Source organism: Tiliqua scincoides, chromosome 3 (assembly GCF_035046505.1).
Source record: "Tiliqua scincoides isolate rTilSci1 chromosome 3, rTilSci1.hap2, whole genome shotgun sequence".
In the NCBI taxonomy this organism is placed as follows: Eukaryota; Metazoa; Chordata; class Lepidosauria; order Squamata; family Scincidae; genus Tiliqua; species Tiliqua scincoides.
The window spans coordinates 112914726-112937137 of record NC_089823.1 but is presented as its reverse complement, the minus strand read 5'-3'; positions in this window follow the sequence as shown (position 1 = coordinate 112937137).

Sequence of the window (22412 nt, the reverse complement as noted above, 5' to 3'; positions counted from 1 at the left end):
GACTAGCTGATCTAAGCCACAGTCATTCAGCACGTCAAGAAATCCGATTTCCTTATCGTGACCAGAACACAAATTGACCCAGTCAATATGAGGATAATTGAAGTCCCCCATGATTACAACCCTGTCCTTCCTTGTCACCTCCCTGATCTGTTTCCTCATTTCAAGGTCCCCATCAGATTTCTGGTCTGGAGGACGATAGCACGCCCCCAGTATTACATTGCTGCACAAGCCTGGTAATTTAACCCACAGAGATTCTACGGTGGAGTCGGACCCACCTTCAATCTCTACTTTGCTGGATTCTATCCCTTCCTTAACATAAAGGGCCACCCCACCTCCAACACGCCCCTGCCTGTCCCTCCTGTAGAGTTTATAGCCCGGGATTGCGGTATCCCACTGATTCTCCGCATTCCACCAGGTTTCCGTTATGCCCACTATGTCAATATTTTCCCTTGTCACCAGACATTCCAGTTCTCCCACCTTTGCTCGTAGACTTCAGGCATTCGCATAAAAGCATTTATACACGGAATGCCCCAGGATGGGCTGCTTATTCGCTCCTTTGTCCCCACATCCTCTCATTGTGCCAAACCGTCTATCACATCCCATCACCCTACCTTTCCCAATTTCTTGGGACTTGGCCTAGTCCCTTGGGACTTGGCCTAGACTTGGCCTAGTCACTCTCTATTCAAAGGTTGCATCATGCCACCACTGATATTGCAAAGATTAAACACCCCCCCCCACACACACACACACATGATTGGCTTAATCAGGTCTCTTTGATATCACAATTTCAGAAAATTCTAATTTCTGTGGCTTTAAAGGGGAAAATATGTTGTGACAACTGTCCACCCCCCCCAAAAAAACACACTTGCCAAGCAGCCGCCTTCTTTGTGCGAGCAATCACAACTTGCTAGCTCATGAAGTAACTGAGTGTGGCGCACAGTTTGAAAATAAATCAATATGGGACTCAAGGTTGAATAAACATACTCCCCTAAATTATACAGAATGAGAATAGCTTGATTCATGATTCTTCACACTGAAATGCGTTTTGTGTGTGTGTCTTTTCAGAGACAACCATAGCCAGTCCTAAAATTACTCTGCCCACACGTGCTTCTTATTCACTGTCTCTGGAGAAAGTCTGGAGGCCTTGCCAGCTTCCGCCACTTTAAGCTCAGAGTCTTGACTCTCAACTCTGCCCTCTTCTTTTCTAATCAGCTTACTGACCATCTCCTGTCAACTCTCTCTACATTCTGTTTCCTTCTTAAGCTCCTCTCCCCGGTCTTCCTCTTTGTCCTTTCTTGAGAAGATTATTGAAAAAGAAAAAAGTACCATTATCCCCTAAACTGTGCTCTCTTCCTTCATCTATATCTGTACTGTAACAGAAGACATATAATGTCTTCGCTCTTCAGTTACCATATCTAGCTCCATTTCCTGTGCAGCCGTACTCTATGCATGCTTCGTTAGAAGTGCCAAACCAGACAATATCATAGAATCATGGAATGTTAAGAGTTGGAAGGTATCTTAGAGGTCATCTGTTCCAACCCCCTGCTCAGTACAGACAACTACAGCATCCCTCACAGGTGGCCATCCAGCCTCTGCTTAAAAACCTTCAATCAAAGAGAGCCCATAACTATACAAGGCAGAGCGCTCCAGTGCCAGACAGCTCCTACTATGAGGAAGTTCTTCATGTCTAACCTAATCTGTTTCCCTTGCAGTCCAATTCTATGAGCCATTTACAACAGAAGTTCTATTGATCTGCTGTCGTAAAAGGTCCCATGATGGAGCAAACCTTGCACCATTGTTGCATGCAATGGAGCCACTGATGAAAATGGCCAGTGGCTCCATATGCATACCGGAATTGCACAGACACTCCACCAGCCCAGGTAAGGCAGCAAAGGGAGTGGTTTGTGTGCAGCGTTCAGGTTGAGGAGGGGGAGCGCATGGGGTGGGGAGCAGGAGGTGGATCACAACTGCAAGAGTGCACATTGGATCCTATCCCCAATTCTCCAACCCTCAAAGCTCCCTTCCTCTCCTAAAATTTACACAAGCAAAATAGCTGGCATGGTTCCAAGGAGACCCATAGGCAAGCAGGCAGTCCACCAGTAAAAAGTGTTTTATTTACCTCTCGCTGACCATCTGATCGCCCCCCCTCACCTTAGCATGCAGTGCACACTCTGTTGGTATACCTACATGCTACGGAGTACTGGGGGGATAGGATCGGTCTGTTAGTTTCAAACCACTGATTCCTGTCTTACCCTCAGGAGCCACAGAAGTCCTGGGTATAAGTCCTCCCCTTCTTTGTAAGGACAGCCCTTCAGATTAAATGACTTCTCTATTTAAGTTGAAATGGTTTTCAACTTGGAACTACAGAATTTCATCCTGAATAGGTAGGATACAGTCTTGCTTGCATGGGGACTTCTACTAAACTAGTACTAGATATTTTGCTCCAAGTCAGGCACATTTAAGGGCTGTCAATGTTAGAGCACTTGCTTAACATGCAGAAGGTTCCAGTTTCAGTCTCTGACAAAGCTGGCAAACCTCATCCTTAACTGCATCTGATAGTGCTTATGCAGCTGGCTTCTAAAAGTTACAGCAATGTCACATCCATCCCAACTGACTTTAATTACTTAGAAGCACCCTCTGCTCTGAGCATGACCTCTGGAGAGAAGAAACAGTCAAAGCTCTCTTGACTCACAGAGGTAAGATAGCCACTTTCATAAGCATGCTTGTTTTTCCACCTTGAAATCCCAGACTTCTCAAATCCATGGCAGCACGCAATGATCAAGATTCAGACAAAACGTAACTTTGAAGGAGGCCTTGTTCTCTGTATGCAAACATCTTAATCCTACTATGAATGTAAACATCTTAATTCTACTATGCAAAGCTGTATTTTTCAGCCGAATTCTATCCTTCCCCTCCCCACGTATGCAGCCATGCCAAAAAGACTTGCACTGTATCCTTGGGGGGGGGGGGGGAAGACTGGGAGGCTTGAGAGATATATAAGAGGGAGGGAGGGAGGGAACTGCATCTGGAGCAAGTCACCCATGGCATATTCCATCCCCTTCTGCCCCCAACATGCCTCCTGTCCTCCACTCATTTCTTCCCATTCCACCGTCCTCGTCAAACCACCTCATTCTGTGACCGCTCCGTCCTCCACCATCTTTGTGAACACATGAAGCTGCCTTATATTGAGTAGTTGGTCCCTCTAGGTCAGAGCTGTGTACCCTAACTGGCAGTGGCTCTCCAGGATTTCAGGTTCAGGGATTTTCCCCCAGTCCCACCTGAAGATGCAGAGCCTTGAACATGGAACCTTCTGCATGCAACAGGTGCTCTATTGGTCTAGTATCATGGGAGCTAGACACCTGCTGTTTAAAACAAAATCATGAAAGTAGGCATTTTAATTACCCACAGAATTAATTGAACTAGAATGCTGCATGTTGCACTATAAATGCAGCTGTGCCTATTTCTAGACCAAATGTGTTCAGCAAAGGACAACCGAAACCTGCACTTGCAAATTTTGACCTTTGGTAACTCTGCTGTTAGATCTTAGACACCAGCATGTTCTCATCACTGGCAACAATGCGGGTGCTCTTGAATGATCCAGCTTTTGTTGACAGGAATGGAATGTTTCTCATTGACCTCAATGCCAACTGGATTAAGCCGCACTTTGGAAACTAAATAATAGATCATCTTGCATTCTTTGCAGCTGCAGTCTGCGTTTTATTCAAAGGCTTATCCTAAACGCAGTTTCCTATTGAAAACTGAAATTCAATTGACATGCAGTCCAAGGCAATTCTAGACCTGTCCAGGTGGTTTATTTCAGTATAGATCAGGGTCATTAGGCACCTCCCCTTTCAAGCATGTTCAACTCCTTGTGTGCCTGATCCAGAACCTTCATTTGCAGGGCACTGGATTGCATGTAACTGCCATGCAAACATGAATGCATGAACTGGGGGAAAAGGACCAGCAGGCATGACCCTGATTAAAAAAGTAAAGGTAAAAGTTCCCCCTGGCGTTAAGCCTACGTCATTTCTGATTCTAGGGGCGGTGCTCATCTCCATTTCTAAGCCAAAGAGAATATTTCATCCTGTACTTTTCAACCTGTTCATAAATGACCAGGAGACAGGGCTAAGCAGCAAGGTGGCCAACTTTTCCAAGTGGTGAAGACCAGAAGCGAATGTGAGGAGCTCCAGAAGGATCTCTCCAAACTGGGAGACTGGGCAGCAAAATGGCAGATGCATTTCAATGTAAGTAAGTGTAACGTCATGCACAATGGGGCAAAGAATCAAGACTTTACATATAGGCTAATGGGTTCTGAGCTGTCTGAGACAGATCAGGAGAGAGATCTTGGGGTCCTTGTGGACAGTTCGATGAAAGTGTCGACCCAATGTGTGGTGGCAGTGAAGAGGGCTAATTCCATGCTTGGGATCATTAGGAAAGGCATTGAGAATAAGATAGCTAATATTGTAATGCCATTGTATAAATCGATGGTAAGGCCACATCTGGAGTATAGTGTCCAGTTCTGGTCGCCACATCTCAAAAACGATATAGTGGAGATGGAAAGGGTGCAAAGGAGAGCAACCAAAATGACTACTGGGCTGGGGCACCTTCCCTATGAGAGAAGGCTACAGCGTTTGGGCCTCTTCAGTCTAGAAAAGAGGTGCCTGAAGGGGGACATGATTGAGACATACAAAATCATGCAGGGGATGGACAGAGTGGATAGAGAGAGATGCTCTTTTCCCTCTCACATAACACCAGAACCAGGCGACATCCATGAAAGTTGAGTGTTGGGACAGTTAGGACAGACAGAAGAAAATATTTTTTTACCCAGCTTGTAATTAGGTTGTGGAACTCTTTGCCACAGGAAGTAGTGATGGCATCTTGCCTGGATGCCTTTAAGAGGGGATTGTATGTGCAAGCTCTTGGTTTTAGAGGCAGGCTGCCTCTAATTGCCAGATGCAGGGGAGGGCACCAGGATGCAGGTTGTGTCTGTTGTCTTGTGTAGGGCATTTGGTGGGCCACTGTGAGATCCAGGAAGCTGGACTAGATGGGCCTTTGGCCTGATCCAGTGGGGCTCTTCTTTTGTTCTTATGTAACATTGTCCATAGACAGTTTCTGTGGTCATGTGGCCAGCATGACTAAACGCACAGAACGCCATTACCTTCCCACCGAGGTGGTACCTATTTAACTACTTGCATTTTTATATGCTTTTGAACTGCTAGGTTGGCAGGAATGACCCTGATTACCCCCCTCTAAATACTCCATGCAAACTTGATCTTTGAGGTGGTGGAATTCTGAGAAAGAGCTAAGGGGCATGATCTTGATCAATGCTAGCAGAAACACCAGGATATTGAATGTCTTTCCTTCTGTCCTTTGAAACTTAAGGCATGAAATCTGAATCATGAAAGCAACCAGTTCCCTAGCACAGAGCAAACCAAGGCATAGGAGGAAAATACTGTAATTGTAGGGTGTTCCAAACCTTCCTTGGGTTGGGAGAAGAGCAAATTTGCATTGACAGCCAGGAAATAGAAGTCTGACAAATAGATAATTTCACATTATTTAACAGTCCTTATACTCTAGGGTGGAGAACTTTTAGTAGCAACTAGGCACATCTCTGTGCTTGTAGAACACATGCAGTTTTCTTTGTGGGGGCAGAGGCAGGTTCTTGCTTGATGTTCTTCTAGTCTCTCTATTCTAGGATTCCCAAAGGGCTCTATTAAGATCCATGCTAATTCCACTGTGTTAACTGATGGCAATTTCAGGCAATTCCCTAAGAAGCACTTTCAGCTTGTGGCTAAAATGGTTGGCAACCTTCAGTCTCGAAAGACTATGGTATAAGCCTACAGCACCCAGTATTACCAGGCGGTCTCCCATCCAAGTCCTAACCAGGCCTGACCCTGCTTAGCTTCCAAGATCAGACAAGATTGGGCATGTGCAGGGTAACAGTTGCTGCATTTGTGGCTAAAATCTGAAGTAGAAGCAGATAGGGAGTTCAAATGAGAAGAAAATGATATGTGAAAGAAGAGATGTATCTCTTGAAGGTTCACACTCTTGTTTTTTGTCTGTTTTGGTTGGCACAAGGAAAGCAAAAAAATATAGTCTGCTTTGGCTATCTCACTACACTTAAAAGCATGAAAGAGATGGATCTGGCTGCTGAAAGCTATTGACCAAATATACAGAGTGTGGACTCATTGCCCTTTTGCGCCCTTATGTTCAGACATGCCTGAAGCCAAGGTAAAATCAGGCTCACCACCCATTCAAGGAAGTACTGTACATTTCTTAGAGGAGAACCCCAGCTTCCTTAAGTTTTTACCAACAAAGCCCAGCTGTTCACACTGAACATATAAGATTTTCCAAAATCAGAATGGGAGATGCATTTCACTCTTAGACAGGGGGAAAAACATTTTTTTTTTCTCTATCTGGTCCCAGAATGATGAGCAGGTGACTTCTTTGCAATTAGGGGATAGCTGTGATGGGCCCAGAACAGTTGGGGGAGAAAACCAGAGGCATGACCCATACTTGAAAAATACCCATCATTCTGCGGACTCACCAGGTGGAGAGCCCTTAGGAGCAGCACTTCTAGCATCAGTTTCAACCAAGGAGATATCTCTGTTGGAGCCTCTTATGCTATGCGAGGACATCCCACTGCTTACCAACCTACAACCACAGACCAGAGCTGCAGGAATGCAGAGCTGCAGAGCTGGGGAATAGGATTCAGCTGCAGTTCTGGTGTCAAATCACAGAGTCCAGGTGCACTTTTACTTTTTTCCTCAGAATGATTTCACTCTCCATATAATGGGGAGGGGGAGAATGACAAATTCTGGAAGGGGCCTCTGGGCATAGAGCAATGGAGGTATCCAAAATAATGGCTCAGGGCGCAATCCTAAGCCACTTTCCAGTACTGTCATAAGGGCAATGCAACTATGACGTAAGGGAACAAACATTGCCTAACCTTGAGGAGGCCTCTGTGACTGCCCCTCAACTGCAGGATGCAGTACATACCCCACTGGCACAGCTAAGCCAGTGTTCGAAAGTTGGTTAGGATTGCGCTCTCATTGTCTCAAGGCACATTTCAGTCCTTCGCATGACAGTATTTGGGAATCACTGGTTTAACGTGGGGGTCTCCAAACTTTGGCCCATGGGCCAGATGGAGCCCGCAGCGAGCCTCCATCCAGCCCATGGTGAACCTCCCACACCTGTCGAGTGTCAGGGCCCTGTAATCCTCTGGAGGCTCCCCTCACCTCCAGAGGATATTCTGCCTCTGGTGCGCAACCTCCCTGGCCCTCAAAGTCCAGAGGCCTTAGAAGGTTACTTCTGGTTTTTCAGATAAAAAACCAGAGATGACATTTTAAGGCCTTGAAAGGCCTTCGGAGGGCCAGGGAAGCCCTCTCTAGCTTGCTGAAGAGCTTTTAAGGTTTTAAAACATCACTTCTGGTTTTTCCGAAAAACCAGATCTCTCAGGTCTCCCAGAGGTCCCAGAGGAGAGCTCGCCTCGCCTCCAGAGGATTACATGGCCCTGACTGACAGCAATGCCAGGAGCCTCTGGAGGGCCAGAAGCTTGCCAGGGATATGAGGCTGCAGGTGGAGCAGGGCTGCTCTTGCCTTTGAAGGGTCAAGCTGGAGAGCCTGCAGGAGTGGGCAGAAGGAGGAGAGGCTGCACAAGAGGGCTACATTTAAGGGTTGCTTCCACCCTCTCCCTTGTTTTCAAAGTGCTTTGGGCTGGTTTTTCAAGTGATCTTTGCTTCCCCCTCCCTCAGTTGTTTGCAATTCTTCAGTGAATTGTGTTGTGAGAGATTCATTTCTTTTCATTTAAGGAAGCTGCTGGGGGGGGGGGGTTGTGAGGTGAGGGAATGGGAGTCCATTTAAGTATGTTCTTTATTTTCTGTGGTGTGTGTTGGGGTTTGGAGAAGTCCTAGAAATTGCCTGTGATCTGCTGGTTCTGAGATATTTACTCATGCACATTTAAGGAAGCTGCTGGGGGATGGTGGTGGTGGGAATTGAGATCCATTTAAGTGTGTATTTCTGTGGTGTGTTGGATTTTAGAGAAAACCTGGAACTTTGAGCCCATTCATTTATTCAGGGCCCAATCCTATCCCATTTTCCAGCCCCAGTGCAATCACAATGCAGCCCCATGGTAAGGGAACAAATGTCCCCATATCTTAAGGAGGCCTCTGTGACTGCTGCCCCACTACAAGATGCAGTGCATGCCCCGTTAGCACAGTTGCACCAGCACTGGAAAAATGTATAGGATTGGGTCCTCAGTCACCTAAGTTTTGTCTTTAATGTATTTAAATTTATTTTTGCGGTCCTTGATACCTTGCCGGATGTTTGATGAGGCCGTCCAGCCAAAAGGTTTGGAGACCCCTTTTAAAGGCTTAAAGTATAGCACAGGCTCGTACTCTTTGTAGGAGAAATAGATTCTTTTTCAAAACCAGAGTGCTACAATTTTCAGAAGTTTTGTAAGCTTGTCCTTTTTCATTTGTGCATTACCAGTCTCAATTTTTCAGCATTCCAACTATTATAAGCATAGCTAACATGTTTTCGTAGCCAGATGAAAACATCTATTACGATATTAGTTGCCAATTTGCCCCATTTGTTCCCATGGTTTTGAAAATGCTATTATTTCTCTCACTAGTAAATGTATGCGGAAATAAAGTAATAAAAGCAAGTTCCCTTCCATGTGGATTTACCCCTTTATGCAGAGGCTGTCTTGAAAGCATATTAGCATAAAGACACTGTTGCAGATGGATGGAGAAAGAATGCAAAGATAAGTGGAGTTTCATTTCTCTAGGCTGGATTACTCACAGTACAACTTATTGTAAATCATGATAATGCAGACAAACGAAAGGAATCTTTTTTATTGCATCTCTGGGGAAAGATTAATCAACAAGTGATATCAAAACAAAATGAGGCTTAGCTATGGTTAGAAAGGAAACATGAGAATGTAAGCAAAAGAAGGAAAAATGTATTTAAATGCAAGGAAGGATTGTATGGGGCATTTGGGCATTAGAACAATTGGTAAAGGTCTACTCCAAATTTCTTGAATTTAACATTTCGTTTGACCTGTATCACTTCAGGCTGCAGAATCTCATTTTGCAGTGTTCCTACATGCAAAAATACTTCTCCTTGCACAGATACATAGCATGTCAGGGGAACGTCCAGGCTGACCCATTCTTCTTGAGATGCGATTTTTCTGCATGCAGGAAGTTTTTCTGTACAGGGACCACACAGAACCCATAGCCTATAAAAGTACAGACCTGGAAACACTTTACCACTTAATTTGGCTGATTCTATAAACCAGTGTTTCTCAACCAGTGGTACGTGAGGTGTTGTCTGGTGGTACTTGTGGGACCTCCAGACACCTGCTTCCCTGCAGCAAGACCAATGACACACACCAAAAAAACAGCAGTAAGAGAACTGGCAGGCAGAGCTCCAAAGCAAGTTTTTCACGTGCTTGAAAAAGGCTCTCCCCATCAACCCTGAGCCTCTTACTAGTGTTTGTCACGTCATATCTCACCTCCCACTCCAGAAGTAACTGGTGATGATATCATCACCACTTACTTCCAGTGGTACTTCCAATAATTGGATCATTCAAAGTAGTACAGCGGGGACAAATGCTGAGAAATGCTGATATAAACTGATCCATTGGGAAAAGGAATATGAAACTCTTCAGGTGCTGATTGGGAGAGCCGAAGCATTCATTCTGCTGCCAATGTACATTTAATTTCTTTACATAAGGAGGTAAGGAGAACCTTGCTCAGTGCCAGGAACTGAGGGAAAAGTCACAGGAACCCTAGGGCAAAATCCTCCACTGGTATCTTGTACCCATGGTATTCCCATGGTACCTTGTACCCCTGTACCCCCTTAGTACATCACTGGCAGGTGATGAGTCCTCCAAATATACTTGTCTGCAAATTGGGAGGTGGGAATTTTCAGTTTTGGCAGCATTTTCTCCTCCCACTCTCAGACAAAGAAAGAGAAGAACCTGATGAGAAAGGCGGCAAATAAATACTGCAATAAAATAAATAAACCCCACTCCCATTTACTGATGAGGCTAAAGTGAAAGTTCCCCAATCATTTTCACAGTTCCCTATGGGAGGGCATTCTCAGTGGTGGCCCCTACCCTTTGGAATTCCCGGCACTGTGAGCTTCTATCAGTCAGGTTGTGCCATGCTATTATAAGAACCTAATCCTATGCTCGTCCTGTACTGCCAGAATTCATGTTCCAGCAGTGCAGAGTGCTTTCCAGCAGTGCCAGGCCACTGTCACAAGCTTCTGGGCCACTGCCAGAAACAGGCAGCAGTGCAAAGCAGTCGCTCCAGAGGACTCTGTCAGTGCTGGTAAGTTGGAGGCAGGGGTCTTTTGTGGGCAGGGAGGGGAAGGGCAGGGGAGTTTCAGGGAACATTGGGGAGAGAAGTGGGTAGGGAGGGAGGGAGATGGATCTCAGTGGCACTGGCATGCCAGATCTTATCGCCTCTTCTTCAAGCTGTCCTGCCTCTTTTCTATCCTTAGACATACACCAGGAAAATGGCTGTTATATGTCCAAAGAGACCCATAAGCAACTGGGCAGGCTCCTGGGAGGTTGGTTACAAATATTTTTACTTACCTTCTGCTGACTGTGGGCCCAATCCTATCCAATTTTCCAGTGCCAGTGCAACTGTGCCAATGGGGCATGCACTGTGTCCTGTGGGGAGGCAGTCATAGAGGCCTCTTCAAGCTATGGGAACATTTGTTCCCTTACCTCAGGGCTGCATTGCAGCTGCATCGGTGCTGGGAAGTTGGATAGGATTGGGCCCTATCTGATCACCCCTCCACACACACAGCATTGGATACACCGCATGTTCGGCCAGTGCAACTGCATCGGCACCATTGGTGGGGGTATAGGATTGGGCACTAAATGTTGTTAGATGTATGTTTTTCATTTTTCTCTATGTTATGCTTTTTAGTTTATGCTGCTGGTTGTTTATTGTTTATATGTATGCTTTTAATTTTTGAAAGTCACAAGGAATCCAAAAGGAGAAGGGCGGGGTATACATTTATAAGAGACAATAAATAAATAATTCTCACAGATGCAAGCAGGACTTTTGATCAGTGGTTCACGACCCACCAGGGGAACCAGAAGCAAGGCATTCCCCCTTAAGCTGCATGCTGTGCAGGGATGGAGCAATTCAATCCTGAGGATTGCACTGCTGCCAGGCACAAAGGGAAGTTTTCTGCCTTACCTGGCAGTAGCGCAGGGTCTGGAGAGCCCCACAGATGCATCCACAGGGCTCCCCAAGCCTCTGATTAACTGAAAAAAGCTATCAGAAACCACTTCCAGTTTTGCAATAAAAAACTGAAACTGGTTTCCAATTGCTTATTTCAGTTAATTGGAGGACCCTGTGGAGGCATCCACAAGGCTCCCCGCACCACCTGGAGTCTGGTACTGCTGCCAGGTAAGGCAGAAACCCCCCCTCTATCCCTGGCAGTTGCGCAGTCCTTAGTATTGTGTCACTGCCATAAGCCCTGCCACTGCAAGTACTTAGTTGGTTCCTAACTCCCCAGGAGTTTGGGAACCACTGCATTAAGCTGCGTTCTTTTTTTTAGCTTCTAGTGCTAGCAGCAAGAAGCAATAGAGAGCTTTTTTTTTTTTTTAAGCTTCTAGCATGCTATAGGTGCATTCTTTTTTAGGTTCAAATGTGCTAGTCACAGTAGAATTTTTCCTAGCAAGCTTGGAGCTAGAAAAAATGGCTGCCTACAATTAGAAATGTTATCTTATGTCTCTGCTCCAAGGTCACAGCCATTTTGTACGGCAAGTAGGGGAGACAGTGGAGGAGGGGGTTTTGAACTTGCACACAAGGAGCCATAAGAACATAAGAACAGCCCCACTGGATCAGGCCATAGGCCCATCTAGTCCAGCTTCCTGTAGCTCACAGCAGCCTACCATTCATGCTAGCCATTCATTCTCTGGACTGTAAAAGCAGTATACAGAGGTAAATAACATTAAGGTACCTTTATTGACTGAGGGCAATGATTAAATGTTGCACAAACACCCCAAAGTACATTCAGCACTATTTAACTTCCATTTTTAAATTAACCTCGCCAGAATCGCACCTTGCTAGAAAGTATGCTAGTAGCATGCTAAAAATGTCACTTCCTCATATCTTCTAACTTAAAAAAGAACACAGCCTTAGATTCTGGTAGCTGGAAGGAAGCTTCTCATCATATGAGTCTGTATTTGGGTACTCATTTGTGAATTCAGTGCACTGAAAAACCCCAAGAATCACAGTCGAAAAGCTTACTTCCTTAGGTGAATGAGAAGTAGTTGACTGACATTAATCCAAGAAAAATATTGGAAGACCTATACTGGAAGAGAAGAGTGACCTGCTGTTCTTAACACCAACATACACCTCAATAAACAGCCTACAATTTTAAGTTTCTATTGATTGCTAATTTAAAATACAGTGATAATGTCAGCAGACCCTATTAAAATGGTGTTAATCAATACTTATTTTCTGTTGCATCTCCTGAATGAAATGAGTATTTAGATTAGGCCTGCACAACCAGTGTTCCACTAAACACAGCACACAATCATGCACTGTCTGCTAAGTAATTAGCAGCACTCACTCTTGTGTATTATAGAGCCCCTGCTCTAAAATACACCTGCTCTAGAGCCCCTGCTCTATAATTTCAAGATACATGGCAGGTGGGCTGTGCTCATCTTGATGGGTCAAGCTGTAGAGATCTAGCTTAAACCCATACAAATCACATCCCAGAACAAGAATCCTCAGGTTTGACTATAATAGGAGCTGATTCATGCAACATAGGTCTGCAGGGCCCTGACAGATGATGATCTGGAGTTGCAAAGTCAGAAACATCCGCAAACGGCCTGTTGATATCATGAGGCTGCAAGCCCTTGAACAATCTGGTACTACAGCAGGTACCCCACAAGGAGTGACCGTTGAAATGTGAGGGCCCAAGAACATAGGGGGAAATCATGAAAACATTCCTATGGAGTGAGATAATTTTTCCAAGGGAAAAAAACCCTATTTATTTATTTACAAATAGCATTATAGTCATTTACTCTGTTACAAGATTCCTAGATCCAGGCTTAAAAAAGGAGTAAAGTTAGTCATGATAACATTAGTGGGTTTGTTTGGATTAATAATACACCATATCCTCCAACATTTCACAGATGAAGGCAGGCATGCGTATCATAAGGACCTATCCAGTCCAGCTTCCTGGACATGATAACATTAGTGGGTTTGTTTGGATTAATAATACACCATATTGGATCATGCCCTTGCACTTTCTTTTCTAGCCCAGAAATATTCCATACATTATAAATCAAATCTATATGTAGCCTTTATCGACCTACAAGGTGCTTTTGACTCGATAAATAGAGCCCTTTTATGGAAAAAGTTATCCAACTGGGGCATTGACCAGAGGCTTCTGTTTTTGTTACAGCAACTTCATTCCCATAATAAATGTCAAATCCGTCTTCCTTTTACCAATATTCTCTCTTCTAGTTTTCCTATCAATAAAGGAGTGAGGCAAGGTTGCATCCTTGCCCCTCTTCTTTTTAATCTATTCATTGCCGATCTTCCTGCCAGCTTAACCACCACCTCTCATTCCTTTCCTGTAATAAATAAAAAGCCAATTCCGATTCTTCTTTATGCCGATGATACAGTACTTCTCTCACTCACAAAATCCGGTCTTCGTGAGCTCATTTCCAAATTTCAAGTTTATTGCTATTCAAATGATCTTGTAATTAATGCCAACAAAACAAAAATTATGGTTTTTTCCCGCTCCTGGGCTCCTTCTAAATGGTCAATCAACTCCCAATCTTACATTCAAGTTAAATCTTTTAAATATCTAGGTTTACATTTTCACTATAATTTATCATGGATTCAACATAAAAAGTCAGTTATTTCTTCAACAACTACCCACCTTTTGGCTATAACAAATTTTTATTTTAATGCAGGAAATCAATACATCCCAGCAGCGATTCAAATTTTTAAAGCAAAAATTATTTCTCATTTATTATACGGTATCCCGATATGGATACAGGCAGTTTCTAAGGATTTGGATCATATTGCTTCTTCCTTTTTTAGAAAGTTATTAGGTATTCCTAATCTTATACGGTTGCCCACTATTCTTTTAGAACTTGGTTTACACCTTCCCTCCACTTATGCCTGGCTTTTTACATTTAAGTTTTGGTTAAGGATTCATTTATCTCCTTCCCCTGACTCTTTAATTACAGAATTAATGAGTGACACGTATATCTTTATTTGGTTTAAAATAGTGGAAACTAAACTCCACTCTATTAACCTATCAGTAGAATTACTTGCTGATCTAAACTTATCTCAAGCTTATAAAATTATCAAAGACCATCTTTTCCTAGCTGAATTCAATACTTTAAAAAATTCTCTTAATTTGACCTGTTCCCCCCTTTCCCTAGGTCTTTTTCCTCAACATGTTGTTGCCACTTCAAACTATTTTTTTCACCTCACTAATCCTAGACTGAAGAGAGCCTTCATGCTCGCTAGACTCAACATATTTCCCTCAGCTGTTCATTATGGTCGTTTCATGCGAGTTCCTCGCGAGAAACGATTATGTTTATTCTGTGGGGAGACCCCGGATACTCTTTTACATATTTTGCTTTTTTGTCCCTCTCACGATTCTCATCGTAGGATTTATTTAGAATCCTGGATTTCTAATTTCCCCCCTCAGGTATCACCCCTTCCCCAGTTGTTGGAAGACTCTATTGCTCCCTTGACGTATTCAGTGGCTAGTTTTCTGGCCTATATATTACAAAAAACGCCGGACTTTAGTTCTATAAAATCTTCTTTAAAATTTTTGTAGTCACCTTTCTCCATCTAACACCTGTTTCACTGAAAGGATAAGGTTGTCCCTTCTGGCTCCTTTTCTTTCTAGACCCTATTTCTTTCTTTTTTCTCTATTTAGTTTTTCTGAACTAGTCTAGTGGATAATGGTTGTATTGTTCACTTTGTTGTCAGTTGTTTGCTGTAATATTTATAATGCCAATAAAGGTTAACTAACTAAAAAACTACACCATATCCTCCAACATTTCACAGATGAAGGCAGGCATGCGTATCATAAGGACCTATCCAGTCCAGCTTCCTGTACCTCAGTGGCCCACCAGATGCCTCAGGGAGCACACAAGACTACAAAGTACCTCTGTAAGCCACCTGCCATTCAGAGATAAGCTACCTAGAAAACCTAGAGGTTGCATATAGTCATCCTATGTCTAATTGCAAGAAACAGCCCCTGTCCCCCCAAAAAACTTCTCTGTGTCTCGGGCTCTTCACCCCTCAAAGTCCTTCATCCCTTTATTACTGGGCTCCACTCTGGCAGTATATTTTAAATGGTTGCAAATAGTTGGCATCTATATGACATCATAAGGCCCTGCCTCTTGAACCTCAGCTTTGAAGTGGCAAACTTATCAGACAAGGGCATAAAAAAAATACAAAATTAAAATTCTCAATTTAGCTACCAAACTGTTGGTAATTAGGTCTTACAGATTTATCAAGGCATACACCAGATATCCTACTGAAGTCTTCAGCATTAAGGATCCCCCACATTTTTTTCTAAAGCCTTTGATATGGGGTATATGCACAACCAATATGCACAGAGTTAATTCCTTACATAAACTTGTTAATGAAAATAAATCATATTCCATCATAGTTTGTACATTTAATTGAAAATGATATCATGATTATTGCTAGTATTACCCCACTCTTCTCGAGAGGTACTGAGGGAGCATACAAAATAATAGTCCAAGTTTTAAGCTATTAATAGCCCTGAGCCCCCCCCCCGAGCCAAGTGTTGCAAACATGCCATAAAGCACATTTGCGGCAACTTGGGAGGAGAGTTCCTCGCTGCGCTAGAACTGCGCCAGGGCGAGATGAGTTTGTACTGGTCCAGGCAGGATGGGAAGGGGTGGGAGAGGGTGGTGGGAGGGAGAAATGGACAGGGCCTCAGAGAGGAATTTATTAGGGGGTACAAAGTTTATTTTGGGCCCCTTCCAAAAGGGGAACGAGAGTGGATGAAACAAAGTGAGGGAGGGTAGTAATGAGGAGAACAAAACAAAGCAGGGGAGGGTGGCAACAACTGGAAATGTCTTTGGAGCCCAGGTTTATTGGGCTTCCCAATGAAGAGCCCAGGTCTACCTGGCCGTGCAGCATTGGCAGCTAGATACTGTAATATGGAAAGCCAAACTCACTCTCAAATCTCTCTAAAACCTTTTAAACATAGCAAATCATTGTAGAAAATCAGCATCATTGTATTTAGGCTCACACTAGAGCAGAAAATCTCCTGGGTGCACCACACATACTTCTGCAGCAGCTGTAGCCGCGCATCTGTTTTCCTGAGCTCTTATATACTCCTTCATGGGGAACGGCCCCACAAGCCAAAAAGTGACTGCAGCACGCCAGTTTTCTGCCAGATTTGACACAGTGTTAAGGAGTGTCATGCATGCATTCCATGGCCCACCACATATGGCTTAACAGCAGCCATGCACCCAGCATCCCACATGTACAGATGAAATAGGAAAATATAAGATCCCAGGAAATTTCTGGGCCCCCTCCTTTGCCTCCTGGGCCCCCTTTTTGATCCTGGGACCAGGTACAAATTACCCCCTTTACCCCCCTTTCCTAGGCCCTGGAAATGGAGGTGGGGAGCAGGTGTTTTTGGGTGGGGGAGGGTGGCCCGGGAAGATCAGGCCTGGGAGAGGGGTGGGACCAGCCACAGCAGCACAGGCCAGACCCCCAGCTTGCCTGGCATTGCACAGGCCACTTGGATTTGCACCAGCAAAATCACGGGCACAGATCTGAGTAACCTCATAGGGCTGCCTAAATAAAATCCCCGTACTCTGAGCCTGCATCTACCTCATGCTGGATACTGTGCAGGCCTATTGGACTGCCTGCTCCAGTGCAGTAAGGATTGCATTCTAAGATAGGCTATCTTCAGATTTATTTGTTGTAATAAAACTGCATCTGCACTTTTTAAAATAAATTAATGCTTCTTTTTATCCCACCGTTCAAATTTTTAATACTAATTATAAGAAACTGAATTTTTGTTCCATTATAATTCTACATGTTTTCCAGTCAATCTATTTCTGGGTCCTCTGTTTTACATAAAAACATAAGAAGAACTTGCAAAAGACATAAGAACATAAGAATAGCCCCACTGGATCAGGCCATCTAGTCCAGCTTCCTGTATCTCACAGTGGCCAACCAAATGCCCCAGGGAGCAAACAGACAACAGACATAACCTGCGTCCCAGCGCCCTCTCCTGCATCTGGCAATCAAAGGCAGCCTGCTTCTAAAACCAAGAGCTTGCACATACCTACTATGACTTGTAACTGGTAATGAACTTTTCCTCCAGAAGTTTGTCCAATCCCCTCTTAAAGGCATCCAGGCAAGATGGCATCACTACTTCCTGTGGCAAAGAGTTCCACAAACTAATGAGGATGCTTCAGGAAATGAAAAATTGTATTTGTTGCATTTTTCCAACCACTGTTTCTTTCTTATAAAAACAGTTGACTTTTCCAGTGCACCAAAACTTCTGTGTATTTATTTTACTTGTTCATACAGATTGTCTCCAAAAATAAACAATTTTGATACCCCCTGAAGTAAAGAATTAAATGTCCTTCATGGCTTAGATTTTGGAAGAATGTAAGTGACTTGGGCTTACATCTATGCACTCTATGCATACTCTTACACTCTATGCACACTGACATTTACTTGGAAGCAAGGAAGTAAACTGATCTATTTAATTTGATTAAAGTTACTTTTGAATAAACATGCCTAGGATTACTCTGAAAACAGGACAACATTTTAAATCAGGAACATGCAGTCTATTGGAATTTTTAAAACCAGACTTTTGCTTATAAAATAATTTCTCCAGATTTTTATCTCACATAAGTAAACTCAAGAGCAATCATAGCTGGCAAATTTTGTCTCTTAAATGCTGTCTTTCCTACTGTCTATATTAGTCATACTAGCCTAGGCTAGTAAAAATCTGGCCTGCCAAATAAGGTACCAGATAGAAGTTCTCAAAGGAAGCGGAATATAGGTAAGGCATATGGGACACACAGACTAAACAATCAAGATACCTCATACACCAGGAGTGTGAGAGGGAGAGGAGAGAGGAAGGAGGAGTGCTTGCCAAGGACAAAAGAGAAAGCCAGCACAAACTAATAGGTGTAATGCATAGCAACCTGGCTGGCAGCCCAAGCCTGAGGTACTTCTTGAAATAGGCTGATGTTCAGGACTAGATTAATTAAAGGCCAAATGAGGACACAGTGCAATATCCATCCAGCACTGCAGCTGTGCAACTTTCATTCACTTTTTTATTGATATCAGATACAGTTACAAAGTGTGGTGATGGGGGATGGGAGCTCTGAAGCTGCTCCCTTCCTCCTTTCCCCTGATCCAACCTTTTATCAGGACCCGGCCCATGACCAGTAGACTCTGCTGCCATCATGAGGACAAAGTCAGGCAGAGAGAGACTGCCCTTGAAAACTTCCCTCCCGCTTACATGGAGAATTCCCCAAAAGCCTCTCCAATAGCATGTAGCCATGGGTCAAGGAAGACTGGGACAATGCACTAATTTAATTCGACCCCATAGCAGGTGAAGAATTATAATACAAGTTAAAGATGCAAGGGAAAGGATGTTGGATAATACAAGGAGAATAGAACAAGCAGGTTTGGGGAATTGCTTGGGTGATGGAAATGCCCTGGTGCGTATATTAGCAAATATGTACACAGGTAATTACAGGAAAACACAGAAACAGTCTAAATCCATAACAGCCTAAGGCAGTGTTTCTCAAACTCCCTGGGAGAGTTTGAGAGCCACTTGCATGGGTGGGAGAGGGGAGGCAGCAGGGGTGGGGGAAGGCAGCAGCGCGATCCCCAGGTACACATACCCAAGCCTCCCGGGGGTGTGGGGAGCCTGGTGCGACCTGCAGCAGGGCTCCCCGCAGCAGTGAAAGTAGATGCGGAGCGATCGCATGTGTACCCAAGCCCCTGCAGCCCCCCTGAGTGGCGCAATCCTAGGGATCGCATCGCTGCCTCGTCGCTGCCTCCAGGCTGCCCCCACCCCTTAAGGGGGCAGGGGCCAGGGCCCACAGGCTGAGGCGCCGTGATGCCCCAGTTTGAAAAGCCCTGGCCTAAGGGCACAATCCTAACAAGGTCTACTCAGACGTAAGTCCCATTATATTCAATGGGGCTTACTCCCAGGAAACTGGCTAGGATTGTAGCCTAAATCTTAGTAACTTGGCTTATGCTTCTCTGATCTTTAAGGAGTGAGAACTTGACCCCACACAGATGTGTTCAGTGAAGGAGCCAGGGTAGAACACATGCAAGTATTCTTGGGTTTGGATTTGAAATCTAGATTGGATTGTCCTTGGCCCCTCCCCCCCAATGTTCAGTAACCTCTTGGGTAGACCTACTTGCCCTCTGAGTTGGTCAGTTGAGTTTGGAAGTCCATTCAGCTGGTTCACACCAATCCCAGCAGGTGAGCTGGCTCGGACTGCTTGTTCTTGAGAAAAATAGATGAAGAACATACAGAATAAACAAAGTGACCTTTCTGTCTCGCCTGCAATCTTTCTGCAATGGTGCATTGCACTGCATCCTATGGTGGTGGGGCACTCATGTGCGCCTCCTCAAGGTAAAGGAAGGTTTATTCTCTTATCTCAGGACTGCATTGTACCTGCATCAGTGCTAGAAAGTTGGATAGGATTGGGCCCTAATGCTGCAGTCCTATGCACAGACTTGGGAGACAAGTTGAAACGCAGTGAGTTCATGAAGTTCTTTATATTCCATGGGAATCTTTATCTGGCATGCATACAAGCAAGCTGCAATATGCAAGTCTTTTGAAGTGGATTTATCTGATGTTCAATCCTCCTTTAGGCATTTGAAACAAATTTTTCAAAAGCTGAGGCGTCCAAATAGACACTTCACCAGCCGTCTCCAGTTAAAACTGAAACAAAAAATCTCACTTTTAAAGGCATAAGGAACCAATGTTGTATTAACTGAAATAGGAGGTGTAAATTGCTATATAAGAAAATGACACAGTTTCTAATTAATAAAATAAATATCCTTGTTTTATATGGTGAACTTTGTAATCAAGTAATAGTTGACATTTCATTGGGAAGATTGACTAACTATTATAAAGAATACTGATTGTCATCTTGGACACTATTTGTTGCAGCATTATCCTGGCTTTGGAGTGTTGCTCCTGTTTTAGTCCTGTTTTATATCCTCAAGGTAGCTCTCTCCTTGGATTTTTTTTCACTTATTTTGACCCAATTCATCAATGTGCTCCAGGTATAGAAGTGTCACTATGAATACTGTGGCCCTTTTCCCCATGCAGTGGCTTCCCCATTGATTTCAGCAGAAGGAAACACAGGAAACATGTTTCTTTGGGGAAGGGGGTAGCACATTATCTCCCTCCACTGAAATGAATGGGAAGCCTTTCATTTTTTACATGCATATGCATTCCTTAGAATAGATTCCAGCCTTTTATAGTTTCTTAGTGACGTGGTTCTTTGTGATAAAATATTCATGATATTTATGATTTTACTCAATAATATATTATGTAGAACTATGATTTGCAAAAAAAATTCTTGCTCACACTAGTCCTGTTACAATTGTTAATTGCTTCTGAAGTTATTCAGTAGTCATTATGTCTATGTTTCCTCATAAAATTATTATTAGGCAGCATGGTCTAAGAAATCTTACTAGTACGTCATAAAGAACTTTTAAATAAACATGACTCTTGGATCCAACACGGAATTGCTGGAAAGTAAGGCTAATGAATTTACTAGGACATATTTCTAAATAAACATGTTTAGGATCTGACTGAATAAATGTGTAACATCATTTCCCATGATGTGTTAATTAAAATACTACACTGTATATATGGGAAAATTACTGGGCTATTAAGGAGCAGAATAGAACAATACAATTTGTAGTCACATCGTTCCTGCTGAAGGCAAAAGGACATGCATTAAAAAATGCTTCAAAATGTTTATTTGCCTCTCTAGCTCTAATTTTTAATGAATAATGCCTCCTCTTTGTAACTTGATAGTTCTGGCAGGCAGCACTATGGCAACCAGGCTGCAAAAAAGGGTGGAGGAGAGAAGTTGCTTAGCAACACTGAAGCTTTAGTTAGACAAATACTGGTTTAAGGCACAGCAGTATCCTTCACCCCTCCCCCACTCTGTTTCAGTATGTCAATTCCTAACATTGGAAAATGAAGACTTGATAACAAAAATCCCACATACCTTTTCGAACATGATGCAGAAAAAAACAATCAGAATACATTTAATTTTCAGTGGGCTTTCATGATTATCCACATTCAGGAACAAGACCATAAAAGGAGAGAGAAAGCTCAAACAGTTCAGTTGTGGTATCTGTGATTCCATATAGCTGCTTATGGCTAGTGTCTTGCAGCCCAATCCTAACCTGTGCTGGTGCAGCTGGGCTGAGTGGCCCATGGTGTATCCAGTACAGGTAAGAAGCAGGCTGGAGGTCTTTTTGGGGTGATGGAATGGTTTCATGAGAAATGTTTCAGCCTGCCCAATGGGGCTACTCAGATATGTGCCAGGTAAATCGCTGGCGCAAGTCCGAACAACCCTGGGCAGGGAGGATAGGATACAGTAGAGACCTCCACTGCCGATCCCACCCTCTCCTGTGCCTGACAGGAGACTGGGGATTGATAGGACATAGGATTGTTGTATTTTCTTGGGGACAAGTACCTACATAGTCAGATCTATATTTAAACATGTTCTGGAAAAGGTTAGGAATTTTAAAACTTTATTTTCTGGGTCATGGTTAAATGCAGATCTGAAGTCATGAACAAAGAGGCTAGCACCATAAATCTAAGTATAGCCCAAAGCGGTTTGAGTGCAGGACACATATCTCTTGCAGGTATGCCATGTAGCTGTTGCGCAGTTCTTCTTGGGAGATGTAAAGCGTTTGCTTGGATCACTCTGTGCTGCACAATCTAAATATAGATTCTGACCACATGACACATGCACCTAAGAAAGCTTCCCATCACTCAGTAGGTCAATGAAACAGAGAGATGACAGAATGCTAGCCTTTATTCCTCCCACCCTTCCTGCTGCTCTCCAAGTAAGCAAGAGATCTGGGGAAAGAGTGGATTAGGACTATGAAAGTTAATGAGTGGTGCACTCCCAATGTGGAGAGGGGCTGGCCACATCTCAGGGGAAGGGAGGGGGTATGTGGCATTCTAAGTTTGTTCTGGATGCTGAAATTACATGGCATTCACAAATAATGTTTATCGTATCATACTTAAGATAAAAACTCATGCCATAATAGCTCTATTTCATCTTTCAGGTGTTCCTTCTGGCAAGGGAAGAAAAGTACTTACAGAGTGTGGATGAG